The 21,014-nt window shown below is 33.5% G+C and overlaps 1 protein-coding gene across 9 annotated transcripts in view; it reads left to right on the top strand.

Moving 5' to 3' along the window:
• Positions 1 to 21,014, top strand: part of SERTAD2 (SERTA domain containing 2) — a 239,777-nt gene that overhangs the window by 161,363 nt on the left and 57,400 nt on the right. The window lies entirely within an intron of this gene.

Genomic DNA, 21,014 nt, shown 5'->3' with positions numbered 1-21,014 from the left:
AATTTTGATTTTTTCATGGGATAAGTTTGACTTAAAACAACTTTTAAAACAAACACATTTGTTACTTCAATGGTTTATTGTTGAGACTGGGTCTTCTGAGGCTAAAAGTTCACTGACTATTTATGATTCCATCTCAGTACTCAGTACTCAGTATAATGAACAAGGTCTTGTTTTTCCAACCTTGACTTGTTCTCCTTTCTTGAAGTAACCTGGTGGCTCTCCACTCCCAGGGGTTTCACCATATATGGGTTGGATTTAGTTTGGATATCCAATTGATTTTAGCCCTGCAATAATTCAGAACTCAGAAATTCAACTGATTTACTTAGGTACTTAAGTGGTCCAGTGGATAGAGTGCTTGGCCTGGAGTCAGGAAGGTTTGAGTTCAAAAATTCTACCTCAAATTCTTTCTAGCTATCTGATCCTGAACATGTCACTTAACCTCTTTTTGCTTCAGTTTCCTCATTTGCAAAATGGAAATAATAATAACTACCTTGCAAGTTTGTATGAGGATCAGATGCAGTAATATTTGTAAAGGGTTTAGCATACTACTTAGTATGTAGTTGATACACAAATGCATATTCCCTTCCTTTTTCTCCTGCCTCACTTCCATCCCCAGGCTCCCCTTACCCCAGTCATCTTTAGTCTCCTCAACATTAGGAACTACAGGACAATGCCATCATGCCCAGCTGAAAAACATTTATTTGGAAATTCTCAATTCTCAGCAATGTTAGGTAAATTATCTAATTGCTAACATTACAGTAGAATAGCCACCATTTATATTATGGGTTAAATGTATTCTGAGTTCTAACCCCAGAAACCAAAATCACTTGCTTCATACTCTAGTGGGGGAAACAGGGTCTGCTGTATTTCTCCAGAAGGGAGAGGTATTAGAGCAGAAGTAAGCATTCTTTACATTGTATAAAGAAGGTACCTATTATATGAATGTAATGGAATGTTATTGTCATATAAGAAATGATGAGCAGGCTGATTTCAGAAAAACCTGGAAAGACTTTTATGATCTGATGCTGAGTGAAGTGAACAGAACCAGGAGAACATTATACACAGTAATAGCAACATTGTATGATCAGTTTTGCTCGTCTCAGAATACATTGATCCAAGACAATTCCAATAGATTTGGGATGTAAAATGCCATCTGCATCCCCAGAGAGAACTATGGAAACTGAATCTGGATCAAAATATACTATTTTCACCTTTCAAAAATTTGTTTGCTTTTTTTTCTTTTGGTTTTTCTCTTTTGTTCTGTTTTTTCTTTTTACAAAATGACTAATATGGAAATATCTTTAAAATGGTTATACATGTATAATCTAAAAGAAAGAAGAAGGTACCCATGTGTTTGATTTGAGAAAGAAAGGCTATTATCACTGATGTCTGTCACTTCCTAGGAATTCTGACTTGGAGTCAACGGTATGGGTTTGGAGTGAAACAGAGTTGGGAAGGAGGATGTGGCTTAGCTATTTGTGGATCTGCTAAGTTGTGGATGACGACTATATTCATTTCATTTCTTTCTCTTTTAAATAGAAAAAGCAGTGTAACTACAATTTCAAATTCTGTAAATAAACTCTGCACCTTATAGGATTGTTGTAGACAAGAGAAACCAAATCTAGATTACTCTTGAACACTGAACACATCACAAAAGCAGACATTCAGTCAACCAGCATTTATTAAGTACTCACTATTTGCCAGGAACTATGCTAAATGCTAGCAATACAAATAAAGATAAAAACAGTCCCTCTCCTCAAGGAGTTCACATTATAAGGAAGTGACAAACATGAAAATAACTGGATACATATCACATATATAGAAGAGTGATAGAAGGTAATTTCAGAAAAGAAGCCTCAGTCAGCTTACAGATTTAAGAAAGGCTTCCTGCATTAGGTAGAATTCAGGCTGGTGCCAGGGAAATTATCCAAATTAAGGATTGTGCTTAGGGTTTTATTATTCTACATATCAATAAACAAAGTATTTTGACCTTTAGACCAGTTGATGTGTTTCTTAATACAAGTTCAGAGTTGACTTTTCAAAACTACTTTACAAAGAGAAATAAGTAGCACCTCTATGTTTTGTGGCATTTCCTATTCTTGGCACCCAGTTTATCAGTCATCCCTGATGACCGTGCTTTTCTACTAGGGCCCTGAGTATGATTAACAGTCTATTCTTGATGACCCTCAAATTCAGGGGGAGAAAATATATCCTCTTTAAAGAAAGTACACTTTTAACACCATGGGGACAGGAAATATGTATAAATAGTGATCCAAGAAATTACAATTTCTGATAAATAACAAGTTTTCTTAATTATACTCTCAGGAAAACTAATGGAAAAATTAACACAAACCTTTCCCTAAGATCATTTTCTGTAGAATGTTCTTGAATATGAAAACAATAAAAATAAAGCCCTTTTAAAAAAAAATCATCCAGATTCATGATTTTATCCATTTAGGGATCTTCTGGAATCGAAACACTTTCTACTGATATATGTAAATTTTAGGGTTAGAGTGCTTGAGGGCATTGAGAGATTGTTACATAGCCATTATAGATCTGAAAAAGAACTTGAACTCAGATTTTCCTAACTTTAAGGCCAATCTTCCATCTGCTATACCATGTTTCTTCTTAGTGTGGATTGGTTTGGGATTTTTTCTGAACTAATGTGTAGAAAACCTTTACTCATGGGGATATTTATATTACAGCACATTTAATAATGACAACTTAAGAAATACACAGAGACAGAGATACTAGTGTTTTTCTATTGGCAAATCCTTTTACATGATATTTTAACCATCTCTCTCCATCTCTCTCCGTTTCTTCATTCTCTTCATCTCTCTCTTTTTTCTCTTTCTCTCTCATCTCTTTCTCCTCCCATCTCTTCTTCCTTCCCTCCTCCTCTCTTCTTCCTTCCAAGGACTTTTCCTTTGAAAAACTGTCACTACAAAGTATGAAGCAAATTTAAGATAAATTTTTTTTTATTACTTAATTGCTTAACAGACTTGAAAAGACAGAGACTGTTGTATTGGACTGACTGCAGGAAGCTCTATGGCTGCTTTTCTATGATTTCAGAGGTGAAGTTAGATGGCTGGAAGATAGATGGGTGCCAAATGCCATTTGACATAGATTCAAGCAGCTGTTCTTGTGCTAGGTTTCATTAGCTGGTGAGCTTAACCAGTAGAAGAACCAAAGTAAGACTCCTAATGCTGAAATGACAGTGAAAATAGTGGAACAATATAATATTCGCTAAGTGATTTTAATCTAGGGGATTAAATGACACCCAATCAGTTTCTAGGCTTTAAAAACCAATGTGCATAAAGCCATTAGTGAGCTAAAAATATGGGGTCTTTATCATTTATGCTTTTTCTTGTAAATATTTTCTCTTAGTCTAAAATCAACAATAATTTAAAATAAACCCCTTCCCCTCAAAACAAACCCTCCTACTCCAGTGGTATACAATTAAAATTTATTATTTGTTCTCATATATAGAGCATAAGGTATCGTTGCAACTGAACAATCTATATTAAATAGAGTTGATGAGCTTTTATATGTGGAATAAAAACAGGTACCCACACATTTTATAAGCTTTCAGAGATGCTAAATAACAAGGACATATTAATTACACACAAAAAGAGATTTCTGAATAAAATAATTTGATTGAATTACCTATCTTCCACTGTAACAGTGTGTAGTTCATAGCCTTTACTATGGATACTACTAATCCCTAGAACAAATATGATATTAGCAGCCTTTATAACAATAGATTTAAGTGCTACATGTCTGAAGATAGGGAGAATGAGAATAAGTTGGAGATGGAGTCACTGTAATTGTCTTGAGCCACCAAAATGAAAAGCATAGCTAGAGTTTCCATCTATTTAAATTATATATAAAATATCTCATTTATTTTGAGTCCTTACAATAAATAATTTTTTTAAAAAAAAGAACCCAACTTTATATGTACTGATAAAGTATTTTTGCTATAACTATGATATGGGTAATTATTCAATTTATTTCAAAATCTGACAATTTTTATTTAAGCTAAGATGTTGCCCATACTAAAAAGAGTCACCTTTATTTAGCATGTTTAAAGATGTCTTAGAAGTGATGTGGTAGAGTGGATAAGAAAGGTGGTTTTGAAGCCAGGAAGACTTATTGGCTTTGTGACCTCCTGGACAAGTCTTTTAACCTTTTAATTTCTAGGTAATTTTTCAAGATCTGGAATTGTAGAAATATTGCTAGCCTGCAATGGAATCACAGGTTCCATTCCCTATCCCTATCTTGCTTACATTACTTTTTTAAAAATATTTTTTCATTTTTCCCAATAGGATATAAGAACAATTTTTAACATCCACTTTAAAAAATTTTGAATTCCAAATTCTTTCCCTCCCTCCCTTCCTCTCTCTGTTCCCTGAGATGATAAGCAATTTGATACAAGTACAATTGTGTATAATAGTATATACAGGCATCCATGGTATAACATGATATAAAACCCCCCAAAAAGGTATAAATAGTTCAATTATGCAAAATTTCCATATTAGTCTTCTTGTGAAAGAAAACACAGACTGTCACCCTCCCCCCCAAAAAAACTATGAAAAAAGTAAAGAAAGTGAAAAAATTAGTATACTTTGAGCTACATTCAGACTCTTCTAGTTCTTTTTCTGGAGGTAGATAGCATTTTTCTTCTTGATCCTTTGAGATTGTCTTGGATTATTGTGTTGTTGAGCATAGCAAAATTATTTACAGCTGATAATCATACAATTTTGCTATTACTATGTATAGTGTTCTGATTCTGTTCACTTCACTTTGCATCAGTTCATATAAGTCTTTCCAGGTTTTCTGAAATCTAACTTCTTGTCATTTCTTATGGAGCAATATCATTCTATTACAATCATATACAATGACTTGTTTAGCCATTCCCCAATTTATGGACATCCCCTCAATTATTAATTCTTTGCCACCACTAAAAGTATTGCTATAAATATTTTGTACAGATAGATCCTTTTCCCTTTTAAAAAAAAATATGGAATACATACCTAGTAGTGGCATTTCTGAGCTAAAGGTTATACAAGGTTATTGCCCCTTGGGCATTGTTCCAAATAGCTCTCCAGAATGGTTGGTTTAGTTCATAACTCTACCAACAGTGCATTAATGTTCCATTTTTTCCTACTTTCCTTCCAATATTTATCATTTTCCTTTTCTGCCATATTCGTTAATCTAATAGGTATGAGGTGGTACATTAGAGATATTTTATTATGCATTTCTCAAATCAGTAGTGATTCAGAGCATTTTTCATATGATCATAGATAGCTTTGATTTCTTTATCTGAAAACCGCCAGTTTATATATCCTCTGAGCATAAGTCCCCAATCACTTGGGACTTAACTTACTTTTCTCCCAAAGGTCTTGTAATCTAATGCATAGGTGATACAAACCATCTAAAATAATTTTGAAAAAGAATTATTTCAAAATCAATAATTGATGGCCACACATAGAACCCTTTTCTAAAAGTATAAATCATAACTAGTTAATGGAGACTTCTTGTTACATTTGGGGATACAAATGTACCAGTTAAAGCAATTCTATGACATTTAAGCTGATTCTTTTTCAAGGCATGTGTATTTAGTTTAGTGGAAATTGTATATGTTCTAAAGAAGAAGATACTCTGTTGAGTTTCTGAATTTTTAGTATTTTACTTAGAAATAATATTGTGATACTTAAAGTTCCAGAAACAAAGCTCTGAAAAAGTTTAAAACTTTCTTTAAAGATTGTTGTTATATTAACTATTTGTTGGAGCAGTGGTCTCCAAAAAAGAGACCATGACTTGACTCTAAGGGAGGTGGTCTAGAAGAGAGTAGAAGAGGGACCACATCCTATCCTACCCTCAAAAACCAATTGTAGGTTGTTTCCAACACCCTCATGTCAGCCCCTTTTACACTCCCTCGTTCTGCTCCTTTTCAGAGTTGACCTGTGGCTGCACAAGACATGAATCTCATGAAATGGGAAGGATGTGAACTAATATAACTCTTCCATTAGAAGCTGTCAAATTTCCATCCCTTCCCCCCACCCAGGATCCTCATACTCTATTCCTTGAATGTGGGTACCCTAATAATAATAATAATAATAGTCATCAGTTAACTCCACACCCTTTTCTCTGCCCCCCAACACATAGATACAATGTTCATTTTTTGAGTACCCACAGGATGAACGAGCATGGATGAATTGCAATTACATTATCTTTTTTCTCCTAGACTCACTTTTCTTCTGAATTTCCTTCTTTCCATATTGACCATCATTATCTTTTCAGATTCCCAAGTCCTCAAACTTCTCGTCTTTGATTTCTCAGCTGTTCTCTTCAAAATTACCAGTGATAGCTTAATTGTCAAATGCAATTGTCTCTTCTAGACCTCTCTGCAGCACTTGGCATTAATGATTACTCTTGCTTCTCAGATATTTAGACTAAGTTGTCAGACACTGCTCTCTTTTGAGTCTTCTCCTACCTATCGTATCACCTCTTCTTAGTCTTTCCTGGATCATTATATCATATGTTCATATGTGAATGCTCAGGGCTCCATCCTGATCATTCTCTTGGTGCTATTCAGTCTTTCGCTTGGTTATTTTATCAAATCTTATAGTTTAACTAACATCTCTGTGCAGACCAATATCTCCAGCTTTAATTTCTTTCCTGACCTCCAGTCCCACATCACAAACTATATATTAGATACTTGAAACTAGATGAGGTTTAAGTATCACAAAGTCAAATGTTAAAAAGCATGTGTAAACCAAGCTAACCCTTCTTCTGAACTTTCTTATTCCTGTTGAATTATCTTTCTCATCATTCAGGTTTGTAACCTTAATGTTATCCTTGACTCTTCACTCTACTTCATACCACCTGTCCAGTAAGTTGCCTCATCTTGTCATTTCTACTTCCTCAATCTCATGCTCAGAGAACTACTTCTGCTACTTACATTATCACCTCTCACCTGGACTGTTACAGTAGCCTCCTACTTGTTCTCATTGACTTAAGTTCCTTCTTCAAACCTATTTTCCACATAATTGTCAAACTTATTTTGTTAAAGTGTAGATTTCAGCATGTCACCCCTTTACCTAGTAAACTTCATATTGACTAGGATCACATCTTTTTAAAATTTCTATTTCTGTTTAAATTATATAATATATGTAATCATCAGCATAATAATAGCACATGTATATCATTTATAAATAAGTGTACATGTTGGAAATGCATTTATAAAAGTATTTTATTGATGGGGTGCATGGTTAAAATTTTTTTGAGACCATTAAATTACAGATTAACATTATAAGATGCTAAATACCAGATATGTGTGTATACATGTAGGTATTCATGTATGTATGTGTGATATGTCCTTTATGAATTTGGTTTCTTTGGTATGAATTGTAAATTTGTCATTCTTTGAATGTGAATGTAAATTAAACGGGAATTAAATAATTGGGAAGATATGTGGATCTAGGCAAACTAAATCCTCAGGGAATTGTTTTTTGTGATAATGCACAAAGATTTTTCTCCCTTTTGCTTAGCAGTTTACTTTGGCTTCAAACTGATAATTTAGCCACATTTACCTTAGTACTGGGAGATTTTTTCTGTTTCAATATACAAGGTTTGAGCCTTGACCTTATGAACCTTTTTATTAGGAACAAATATAGGTCTAATGAATTGAAAGCATTTAGTGCTCTTAATCCAAAAAATGCTTAATCAACTTCCTTTTATATTTTATTAATATTAAAGTCTTTAAATTTCTAAGCTTTGTTAATATATTAATAGGTATTATTATGTGCATACTGGTTACCAGATACTCTGTATAGAAAGACAATTAAGTTGTCCCTATAGCTAAAGAGTTTACATTCTATTGGGAGAGATAATGTATACATAATGTAAGTGTATATCAAATAAATATCGGATAATTTTCTTTGTGGGGAGGGAGACACTAATTATTGAGGGAATCAAGAAAATCTTAGAGAAGAAAACACTTGAGCTGAACTTTTTGAAAAAAACTGGAGTTTCTAGGAGGTGGAGGTAAAGGACATCATTCTAGGTATGGCAGACTGTCTCTGAAAGGCATGAAGATGGCAGTTGGAGTATTGTGTGTGAAAAATGGCAAAAAACCTATTTAACAGGACCATGGAATGTGTAAAAAGGAGTAATGTGCAGTGTGACTGAAAAGGTGGGCTTTGGATACCAAAGGGAGTTTACATTTTGTCCTAGAAGCAATCCAAGACCCAATAGAGTTTATTTAGTGGGAGAATAATATGGTTGAGAACTGGTGTTAGGAAAATCACTTGGGAAGCTGGTGGGGTGGGGATGATTTGCAGAGAGGGAATCTTGAGGCAAGGAGACAAGTTGAAAGATATTTGTAGTAATCTAGGCCAAAGGGCCTGAACTATGGTGATGACCCTGTGAATTGGGGGGAGAAGGGGAAGGAAAAAAAGGAGGGAAGGAGAATAGATAAATTGTCATATTAGCATATTTATCCTCTGAATTAACATAATTTCTCTGCTCTGTTTAACTAATAATTCCTGATTAGTTGTGTGGGTAAGGAAGAGTAAAAAGTTGAGAATAGCAGGGTTGCAAACCTGGGAGACTAGAAAAATGGTGATGCCTTCAATAGAAATGGAAAAATCTGGAATAGGAATGGGTTTTGGAGGGAAAATCATGAGTTCTGTTTTTAATATGTTGAATTTGAGATATATCTGGGATCATCCAGTTTGAAATGCCCAAATTTGTGAAGTAGAATTGAAGCTTTATCTCATTTAATGCTCACAAAACCCCTGAGAAATATGTGATACATAAAAGCATTTAGAATTCCTCAGATTTAAGTCTAGATAACATTATTATCATTAGTTGCTATAATGATATTTCTTAGATAAATAATAACCAATATAGTGGTTAAGGATTACCAATTTTATGTTTTTAAAATGAGTTTCTTTTTTATAGCATAAATTTAAACTACTCTGGGAAATTTAGATGCTTCCTAAAATATAACAATCTGAATGATCTAAATTATGGTCTAAAAGCTGTTCATCTAGGTCCATGGTTGGAATAGTTATCTCATTTTACTTTTAGAGAATAGCCAGGCGCTAATTGTATAATAGGTATATCTTGAAAGTTCAAGGAGAACCAACAGAAAGATAGTCAGATATGAAAAGGGTTTTGCTATTTATATATGAAACAAAGAAATTGATGGGTCTGATCCCATTGGAGCCTAAATCTTTCTGCTCATGCTCTTTCATGCTCTTTTACTTGAATTTCCTTGCCACAGATCTCTTGGCAGTATTTTTGGATGAGAAAATATACATAATTCAGGTCTTTATAGAAAAGAAAGTGGGGAAAAGCAAGGTTAAAAGTTATTGCTTTTTCTTCTCAGGACATTGAAAAAAATGACATTTTCTTGCTTTATTTTGTATTTTGTGATTTTCACAGAGTTTAGGAGGAAGCATTATTTGCATCTCTTTTTCAGAATCTGCTTTTATAATTAGGGCAGAAAAGAAATGTTATGAATAATTAAAATGTGATAGTATGCCATACATCATTTATACGCCTGAACATTTTTTATGTCATTTTAGGCATATGTTGAATTTTTGAAACAGCGGTATATTTTTAAATGCTAGTTGGATAATGAAATTTTAAATTTTGGTTCTGAGATCTCATTAGTGTAGAATTTTTTATTTTAAAATTTGTTCTGCTGATGATACCAAATAAGATTAATTTAATTCCAAATCTAAAATATTATAAACAAGTTAATGAAACTTATATGACTGTTTTTATCAAGTATTTTATAACAGGAAATAATATTGGATATTATGTTTCACTGAAATCTTCCTCTAGTGTCTCATAATGACATGAAGATAATCCTATGTTTTTGAAAGCTCTGGCAGTAGAGCACAAGCTTTGGAAAGTCCTACTAAAGGAGAAATATTTCAAATATGAACCCAGGAACAATATGTTGTCTAATGAGCAGCTAAAATCAGAATATCTTTTACTTGAAGTCTAGCCACTAGGAGATGAATGATTTTGGCCACTGCAACTCATAAAACTGTCTACTAAGAAGGAGAGTTGTAATGGGAAGTATGCTTCCATTAATGAAATCATAGATCTTTTGATGTATGTAAGTATTGAGTCAACTCACCAAATTAGATATTTTATAACTTTTATTTTCTTACGTTAAAGTTTTAAGGTTTTTGTTTTGTTTTGTTTTGTTTTTCTTTTTAAAGGGAGTATTTCAGTTTAACACATTTTACTTTTTAAAATTCAAGTTTAAAAAAAAACTGTTCTATTTATAAACACCTGTGTAATTTTATTGGAACCATGGAACTGTTTTAAAAATAAATTTATTTGTAGATCTGTGCTTCAGATCTGGAAATAAACCCAAATTGGAGCTATTATTATATTTGCATTTCTTCTATATTTGAAATTTAGTACTGGAACTAGTTTTGCTTATGTTTCATTGACAAATAAATCTTGATTATTGATATTTTTGTTTTCTTGGCTGTTCAGATTTACTAGTTTTATGTATAATGGATATGAGTACCAAAAAGATATTTTAGTGCTTCTGTGACTCTATGATTTCACCATTATGGAGATTTCCTTCAGTGATGCTATTCACCACCTATCCATACTTTTTTGTCCATATCCCCCAACAGCTCTTCCATAAAAGATCTACCATATGTACTGGAGGCCTTCCAACATTTCATGAATATGATCCTGGGCTGGCCATATGTTTTTTTTCAAATTTGAACTTTTAAATCCAAACAATCTAAAATAAGATTTCTTACATACTAGATTGGCCCCTCACAGAGGATTTGTGGAAGAACCTGATCAAGAGGCAATTTATTGGCTTCTCACTCCTTTTTCTACCCTTCTTTATATAACCCTGTTCTTTATCTGCACCATATCTTTTAGTCCCTTGACCTCTCAAGAGTTCTCTCCTAGGTCATCTTCTCTATTCTAGGCTCCTTTCCCCTTCTAGGCGCTTTCTTCTTTTCCCTATCTTGACTCTTTGGTGAACCAATTCTATTCCACACTGTTCTCCTCTCTTGAGTAGTCCTCTTATATTAACGATTAATGCCTAGCCAACCTTGGATCACTCTTATCATTTAACACCTTTGTCCTATTTATATGCTACTGAACAAGGGTGGAAGAAATCATACAACTATTCTGACTGGGTGCATTACAAATTTATATTACATAACTTCAACTGGGCCCTCACTGCTGCTAGGCAATCAGTTCACTATTGTACTCTCTACAGTGGTACTTCCAAACTTTTTCATCCTTCCTCAAATCTCCCATAATTCCCCCTATCCCTTTTATATTCCTCTTTTTTGTAGAGGGCAACACCATCTTTCCAGTCCAAAGTAAGACTACTTTATCATGTGAAATAAGGGTGAACTATGTAATATGGGAGTCATCCTGGATTCCTCACTATCTCTGGCCCTCTATATCCAATCTGTTGCCAAGGCCTATAAATTTCATCTTTGTGGCATCTCTTGAATATGTTCCCTTCTGTCATCTCATACTGTCACCACTTTAGTGCAGGCCCTTATCACCTCATGCCTGGATTATTGCAGTAGCTTCTTGGTGGACCTGCTTGCCTCATGTCTCTTCTCATTCTCATCCATCCTTCATACAGCTACTAAATTAATTTTCCTAAAGCACAGGTCCAATCATGTCATACACATCCTCTCCCTCCTCCCCCAATTCAGTATACTTCAATGCCTTCCTATTGCCTTCAGGAACAAATCTGAAATCCTCTATTTGACTCAAAGTCCTTCATTATCTACACCCCTCCACACACATTTTTCCAGGCTTCTTACACCTTACTCTACAAAACATACTCTTTGATCCAAAGTCATGACCTCATGGCTATTTCACTTATGAGACAGTCCATCTCAGCTCCAGGTATTCACTCTGGCTGTCCCCTATGCCTGGAACATTCTTCCTTCTTCACTCTACTCACCTTCCTTGTATTCTTTGTCTTAACTAAAGTCCCACCTTCTACAAGAAACCTTCCCCAATTCTTCTAAATTCCGATTCTTTCTCTGTCATTTCCTACTTATCCTGTATGAGGTCTGCTTTGTATATATTTGTTCATAAATAATTGTCTCCATTAGATTATGATCTCCTTAGAATCAGGGACTTTCTTTTGTCTCTTTTTGAATCCCCAGAGCATAAAAGAAGAGTGCCTGGCACATAGTAGGCACTCAATAAATGTTTATTGATTACTTGATTGACAGTGGCTATCTGCTTTATTAGAGTACCCACAAAATGAAATCCACAGATTTCTACAAGTATCAAATTGTTTAAAAGTTTATATGATAGAATCAAAATCTATATATTTTTGTTACCTGAAAATTAATAATCAAAACAAAAAATAAATAAATATAAATGGACACATTATGTTTGCTAGTATTCTACCAACATAGAATGACTCTATCTAGATCAATAAGCTGACTTTTCAGTCATTATTGATTTTGACCAATTCCCAGTTTAAACATATATGTTATACTCAAGAAATGTAAAAAACAAAATTAATGAGTTTAACTGTGTATACTTATCTATCATAACATTTTTTCATGTATCAAATACTTTTTTTAGTAGAATTGTTTAATAGAATGAGCCATTGCTCATTGCTCAAAGGAAACTCAGCTGGAAGGGACTTTGTTGGTTATCTAATTCAAATCCCATATTACAGAATAAGAAACTGAGGCACAGAGAGGTTATGCTCTACATAGGTAGAATGTAATAAAGTTGCTAAAATTCATCCAAATAATAAGCAGAAAATAACCCATCTTGTCTACTCCCTTGTGGACATCTTGCAGTGCTGAAGCAACCATGATCTGATTTCAGTTAAATCCAAAGCTCTTGGATCTCAGACTGTGGTTATCCAAAGACTGTTGTTGTTCTCCCAGCAGAGTTCTTTGTTCATTTAAAAGAACATCACTCTCTAAATCCCCTCAGTGATGCTGAAAAGAAAAGGTAGGTTTAAAGAAATAATGTCTTGCTTTACCACCCGAGTAGTTTTTGGTGGCATTTTGCTACTGACCAGGAAAGATTTTCCTTTTGTTTAGATGGTAACAGTTTTTGATTTTTGATTTCATACCAAGCATCCGATCAGACTAAAGTCTAAAGGACTGGAGTCCCAGTCCTTGTGAGATACATAAGTGGAAAATTCCTAATTTAAAAGTCATTTTATACCTAGAAACATACCCATGTCTTCCCATCTGCAAATAAACATTACTTGATCTTCCCTTTCTTGGAAGTTTTATACCTGAATTAAACTTTTGACCAGGGAACAAATTTTGAACTAACGTTGCAAACAGTACTGTAGCAAGTTGTAGAATCTGCAACTTACTAGCAATAAGTGGTCATTGCCATGTGAAATAGCAGAAACTAACTTTTAAATTTATGTTTTATTAGTTTTTTTTTTTTGTTTTTAGTGTATTTTTGCTCTCATTTAAGTATAAAAATTTATCAGGAAAAAACTGATTTCATGTATGATATTTTTTATATATAATATTTTTTAATCTATTACTGTGTTGCATCTACCAGTACCATGAGATTTTGGACAAGCCTTTTCATAACCATTTAGTTTTTTTCTTTAAAAAATTGCTAATGCTGGAGTTACCTGCATTGAATATGTAGTCAGATAATAAATATGAAAGTGAAGTAGAAAGAATTACTTAGACTTTGAAGGTCAGATATCTAGTCCTGGGTTTTCTACTAATTAGTGTAATCTCAGACATGTTATTTAAATTTTCTGACCAATAATCCTCTTCCTTTTTGAAACAGAATATTTATATTACTATCTTATAGGTTTATCTTGAGAATCAGATTTGATCATGTATATGAGTGTTGTGACCATAAATTGGTTTTATACATAGAAACTGATGCTAATATCATCACTACCGTTATCATCAGTATGTCTATACAATTAGATGGATGATGTTAAGGCCTTTTGATAGCTGAGGGATTTATTTACAAAACCCTGTTTATATCACTTTTCTCATCTAAAAAGGAGGGAATTGGATTAGATGATTTTTAAGAGTTCTTTCAGCTTTTAACTAATGATTTCATAATCTTCATGGTATAGATTAGTGTTTGCCTGAGCACTAATGAAGTACCATTTGGTAGTTGGGTGGACATTGATAAACTCATTAAGTTAGTCCATCAATACTTCCTTGCTTTATTTCTTGCTACTCTCCTATATTAACCTTTTGGTCTAAATAAACTAACTCTATTTGTTATTTAGCCAATAGTTTTAGAATTCCTTGCCTCTCCATTGCCTTTACTATACCTTTCAAATTTTTACTTATTTGTTTGTTTGTTTTTTGCTGTGGCAGCTGGGGTTAAGTGACTTGTTCAGGGTCACACAGCCAGGAAGTAAGTGTCTGAGTCTAGATTTGAACTCAGGTCCTCCTGACTTTAGGACTGGTGCTCTATCTATTGTGCCACCTAGCTGCCCCAAATTTTATTTGTTCTTAGTAGAACACTTTGTACAAATCCTACCTCTTTCCTGAAATTGTACTCTGTCATCCCAAATGGAAGGGATCTCTACTAACAGACTGTCTTTCAACATATATGTTCTACCATTGGTAGAAACAACCATAGAAAGAATTTCATTTGAGTGATCTTCTGATTGTTAATATCAAGTAAGGGATAAGATATAAAATATGCTCATCAAAATTGTTTGCTTTTATTATGAGAATATGATGATTTCATTTAACTCAAAGTCCAAATAGAAGTGGAATATAGAAGGCAAAATCCTTCAAATGTCTCTTATATGTGAATGACATTGCTAAAACTGATTGCATCAAGTCCCAGAAAATTATAGCACCTCCTCAAGGAAGTCAATAGTGCCCAAAAGACGTTGGTTTAATATCCATATAGGAAAAAACAACTAAGGCATATGGTTGGATAGTTTATTGAATTATACTGCCGGTTCATATATCTTTGGATATTGTAGATCAACAATGAAATAGGAAGGAGAGGAGCTAACATTTATTTAATGCCTTAAAGTTTATAAAAATGTTTTACAACTATCTCATTTGATCCTCCCAACTTCCTGGGAGGTAAGTACTTTCATTTTCTCTATTTTACAGATGAAGAAACTGTGACAAAGGTTGAGTGACTTAGCCAGGGTCATAAAGCTTGGAAGGGTGAGAAAGCATTTGAACTCATTTTCATGTTTCCAGTCTCATGATCTTTCCACTGCGCCACCTAGTGTCTAGGCCTAATAGGAAAGGATTGCTTTTGGAAAGTTATTCAACATTCCGATAGTACTCCCGACATTAAAACCCTTCTTTTAATATTGATGTTCTTACAGTGGTGCCATATGAAGATTTATAGAAGAATATGGTCAAGAACTGCACAGTATCAAGGGGTATAAGCAGGTTGTATTATTCACCATTGGAGAAAACACCCACATCAGTGAGATCACTACACTTATGCCAACATGTGATTTACTTCCCTGTTGCCTAGAAACATACCCATGTCTTCCCATCTGCAAATAAACATTACTTGATCCTCCCTTTCATGGCTAAAATCCTTCAGAAGGCCATCAGTGCCTCCACTTCCTTTCCTTTCTCACTGTCTTAATTCTCTTCAAGTCTGGCTTCAGATCACAGCATTCATCTGAAACTTCTGTCCAAAGTTAACAATATTTATTGATCTTTTCTCGATTCATATCCTGCTTAAATTGACATTGTCAATCACTCTCTTTTCAATTTTACTTTTTTCTTTCAGGGTTTTTGCAATAGTGCTCTCTCCTCCTTCTGCCTGTCTAACTTACCTCTGACTGGATGCTCATCCAGGTCATGAGTATCACTTAAGGCTCTGTTCTCGCCCTTCTTCTCTTCCCTCTCTATACTATTTCACTTGATCTCATTAACTCCCAGAGAAGCAATTATCTTAGAAGATAATTCTTAGATTTATCTAGCCCTAACACCTCTCAAGATTGGAGGTCAAGAGAGGCGAGAAACTTGTCATCTTCTCTGCTGTAGTCTGATCCTTCCCTTCTCATCTCTCCCACCTCACACACCTTTAGCCATCCTATTCAGGGAATGATAACCACATCAATAGTTTAAAGTCATATTAACTTAAAGTCATATTATCTCCAGCTGTCTATTGGACATCTCAAACTGGATGCTCCATAAACATTTCAATTTTTTTGAGTAAAATTTTTTTCTAGTTTTTTTTCCATTTTAAAAACATTTTTATTTAAAATTTTGAGTTTCTAATTCTATTTCTCTCTTTCTTCCTCCCTCACTTTCTACTTTCTTTCCCCCTCCCTAAAAAAGTAAGCAATCAAACATAGGTTATATATGTACAGCTATGTAAAAAATTTCTACATTAGTCATCTTAAGATAACTTGAATAAAAGAAAGTGGAAAATAGCATGATTCAATCTGTATTCAGTCAATATCAGTTCTTTCTTTGGAGGTGGATAGTATGCTTCATCATTAGTTCTTTGAGATTATCTTGGATCACTGATCATTCACTAAATCATTCACAGTTCTTCATGTAACAATATTGCTGTTACCATATAAAGTGTTCTCCTGGTTCTGTTCACTTCACTATGCATCAAGTCACAATTTTTTTCTGAAATCATACTGTTTATCATTTCCTATGGCACAGTAGTATTCCATTACCTCCATATACCACAGTTTGTGTAGCATCCCTTTGATAGGCATCCTTTTGATTTACAATTCTTAACCAATACAAAAAGAGCTGCTGTAAATATTTTTTAATAAATATGTCTTTTTCCTATCTTCCATCTAGGAGAAAGGGGTGGAAGGAAGGAGGGGAAGAGTTGAAACACAAGTTTTTGCAAGGGTCAGTGTTGAAAAATTATCCATGCATATGTTTTGTCAATTAAAAAGTAAATAAATAAATAGGTCCTTTTCTTTTCTTTTCTTTTCTTTTTTTGACATCTTTGGGATATAGACCCAGCAGTGGTATTGCTGATTCAAAGAGTATGCTCAATTTTATAGCCCTTTGGGCAAAGTTCCAAATTGCTTTCCAGAATGATTGGATTAGTTCACAACTCCCTCAGTAGTGCCTTAGTGTCCCAGTTTTCTACATCCACTCTAGCATTTAACATTTTTTTTTGTCATATTAGCAAATCTGATAGATGTGAGGTGGTACCTCAGAGTTGTTTTAATTGCATTTCTCTAACCAAAAGTGAATTAGAGCACTTTATATGCCTACAGATAGCTTTGATTTCTTTATCTGAAAATTGCCTATTGATACTCTTTGACTCAATTAGGGAATGACTTATATTCTTATAAATTTGATTCAGTTCTCTATATCTTTGAGTATAACATCAGAGATATCTGTGGGAAATTTATCCCTCTCCAGTTTTCTGCTTACCTTATAATTTTGGTTGCATTGGTGTCATTTATGCAAAACCTTTTTAATTCTATATAATCAAAATAGCCAATTTTACATTTTGTAATGTTCTTATCTCTTGTTCCATAGATCTGATAGGTAAACTTTTTCATGATTTTCTGATTTCCTTATGGTACCACCTTTTGTGTCTAAATCATGTACCTATTTTGGCCTTATCTTGTAATCTTGTTAGAAGTGTGAAATGTTGGTCTATATCTAGTTTTTGTCGTACTGTTTTTCAATTTTCCCAGCAGTTTTTGTCAAATGATGAATTTTTTTCTCAAAAGTTTGGATCTTTGAGTTTATCATATACTAGATTACTATGATCATTTATTATAATGTAATGTCATCCTAATCTATATCACAGATTCACCACTCTATTTCATCAGTACTAGATTGTTTTTGCTTTATAATACAGTTTGGTAGACTACCTTTTTAGTGTTTTTTCCCATTGACTTCCTTTATATTCTTGAACTTTGTTACCTTTTTTTCTGTGTTGTAACACAATTTTTGATAGTTTGATTGATATATCACGGAATAAATAGATTAATTTAGGTAGAGTTATCATTTTGATTATTTTGGCTTGGCCTAGTCATGAGCAATATTTTTCTAGTTGTTTAGATCTGATTTATTTGCATGAAAAGTGTTTTGTAGTTATATTCATATAGGGTTTGGCTTGGCAGGTAGATTCCTAAGTATTTTATGTTAAAATTTTATAAATAAAAATTATGTAAATAAAAAATTATGTTTACAATTATTTTAAATGGAATTTCTCTTTCAATCTTTTGCTGTTGGACTTTATTGGTAACATATAGAAATGCTGGTTTATATGGGTTTATTTTGTATTCTGAAACTATGCTAAAGTTATTAATTTTAGCTAGTTTTTTAGTTGATTCTCTAGGTTTTTCTAAACATAATTTCATATCATCTGCAAAAAGTGATATTTTGTTTCCTTGTTGCCTATTCTAATTCCTTTAATTTTTTTCTTTTGTAGTCTTAGCTAATATTTCTAGTGCAATATTGAATAATAGAGGCAATAATTGGCATACTTGCTTCACCCCTGATGTTATTGGGAAGGCTTCTAGCTCATCCCCATTATGCCTGCTGTTGTTTTTAGATAAATATTACTTATCATTTTAAAGAATGCTGCATTTATTCATATGATATGTAGTCTTTTTAATAGGAATGGGTGCTGTAATTTGTCAAAGGCTTTTTCTGCATCTATTCAGATAATCATATGATTTTTGTTGGTTTTATTGTTAATATAATCAGTCATGTTGGTAGTTTCCTAATATTGAATCAGTTCTGCCTTCCTGGTATAAAGCCTACCTAGTTCTTGTGATATATTATTGTAATCTATTTGCTAATATTTTATTTAAATTTTTCCATCAATATTCATTAGGGAAATTTGTCTATAATTTTCTTTCTCTATTTTGGCTTTTTTAGATTTGGGTAACAGCACCATATTTGTGTCATAAAAGGAGTTTGGTAGGACTCCCTCTTCGCCTGTTTTTCCAAATAGTTTATATAATATTGGAATTAATTGTTCTTTTAAAAACATTTTAATCTTAAAATGTCCAAAATTGAAATCATCATCTTCCATCCCCTCAATCTCTTCCTTCTTTCTAGCTTCCTTGTAGTAATTACAGAATGCTACTATCCTCTGAATTACCCAGGCTCATAACCTAAGTATTATCACTAACTTCTTTCTTCTCCCCAATGGCTTTTTCCTATAGTTTTGTTAGTCATAAAAGTTCTCTTACATACCCTCTTCTCTCCTCTGATATTGCTAACTTCCTATTACAAGCAGCCTTCATCATCTCCCTTCTGAACTATTGCAGTAGCTTTCTAATTGATCTCCCTATCTTGTCTTCCCATTCCAGTCCATCTTTCTTCCACTTAGCTCTCAAATCTTCCTACATCAAAGGTCTGACCATGTCACCTCCACTATTCAGCAAATTTTAGCGATGCCCCATTACCTCCAGTATCAAATAGAAAAATCCAGTTTGGTTTTCAAAATGCATTATAAATTGATTTCTCCTATTTTTATGATCTTCTTATTCCTTATTCCCTAGCATATATTCTGTGACTCATTGACACTGGCTTCCTTGCTATTCATTGCCCAATATGTCTTCTGATTCTTTGAATTTTCACTGTGCTTGAAATTTTCTTCGTCTCTATCTCTGCTTTCTAGCTTCCCTTGTTTCCTTCAGCTAAAATCTCATCTTCTATCCAAAGCCTTTCCAAAATATCCCTTAATACAAATGCCTTCCCTCTGAGATTGTCTTCAATTTATCGTGTATATGTGTGTATATGTGTGTGTGTGTGTGTATCTTGTTTGTATATAGTTTTTGTATGTTGTATCCTCCATTTTGACTACAAATGTCGACAGCAAGGATTGTTTTGCCTCTGTTTGTATCCCTAGCACTAAACTAACAAATTGTAGGAACATGATGCCAGATAACTTATTGGCTCATATATTTAGCCAGGTCCTAAGATTAAACTACATCTACTACCAATCTGTTACTGTTTTGATTACAAACTTCTATCTGCTACTGTGTAGTCTGCCCCTTCCCATCTCCCGCCAGCCTCACACAAATATAACCATACTGTTCCAGGAAATGATAATCACATCAACAGTTGCTAACATCATATTATTTATGATCTTATTCCTCCACTCAGAATTCATGTGATTCTACATCACAAGCTACCTAAGCAAAAGTCCCCTTTCCTGAACACCATTTCCTTCCCTTGTCCATGTTGGTCCTATTTTTACTCTGTATCTATCCCATTTTACCTTCCATGGTACCCGGAAGATTTCTTTCTCTTGTGATAAACTGCCCTTCATATTATAACTGTTCCTTTTGTGTTCCTTCCATTTGCTTCCTTTAATTCAACTTTTCAGATATATTCTGGGTTTTTTAAGAATGAAGATAAAACAACTTTAAGGATAATTAAATTTCTGCATTGATTCAACAGATAAATATTTATTCATAACATACTTATTTGTAGATAAGCCAGTAATCACAGAAATCTGATTCCCCATAAAAATAAACTGTTATCTTTGGTCACCCACTCCATCACTTGATATATCTTTACTCCCTAATAAATTGGGCCAGGAGGAAGATTAGATATACTTCATGCTCCCAATTGCCACTTCTACACTCTTCCCCTTCTGCCATCACTTATCATTTTTTTCTTAGTCATTCACTCTATCCATATATATGATATTTATATATCTATATCTATATTCATATAGATATAGATATATCCAGTAATCTATCCAGATTACAATTGAGAACTATTTGTCAATTACTTGCCAGTTATCAAGTCATTCTCTCTCCTTTCTCAAGAGCTCAGTATCTAACAGTGGATAGAGAGCACAGCCTGGAGTCAGGAAAAATCATCTTCCTGAATTCAAATGTGACTAAGACATTTACTAGTTGTATGATCCTTAGTAAATTATTTAATCCTCTTTGCTTCAATTTCTTCATCTATAAAATGGTCTAGAGAAGGAAATGTCAAACTGTTCTAGTATCTCTGCCAAGAAACTCCAAATGGGATCATGAAGAATCAAATATGATTGAATACAATTGAACA

Source organism: Sarcophilus harrisii, chromosome 2 (assembly GCF_902635505.1).
Source record: "Sarcophilus harrisii chromosome 2, mSarHar1.11, whole genome shotgun sequence".
Classification (NCBI taxonomy): Eukaryota; Metazoa; Chordata; class Mammalia; order Dasyuromorphia; family Dasyuridae; genus Sarcophilus; species Sarcophilus harrisii.
The sequence above is the reverse complement of the archived record's forward strand: the minus strand, read 5'-3'. Positions and strand labels throughout refer to the sequence as shown.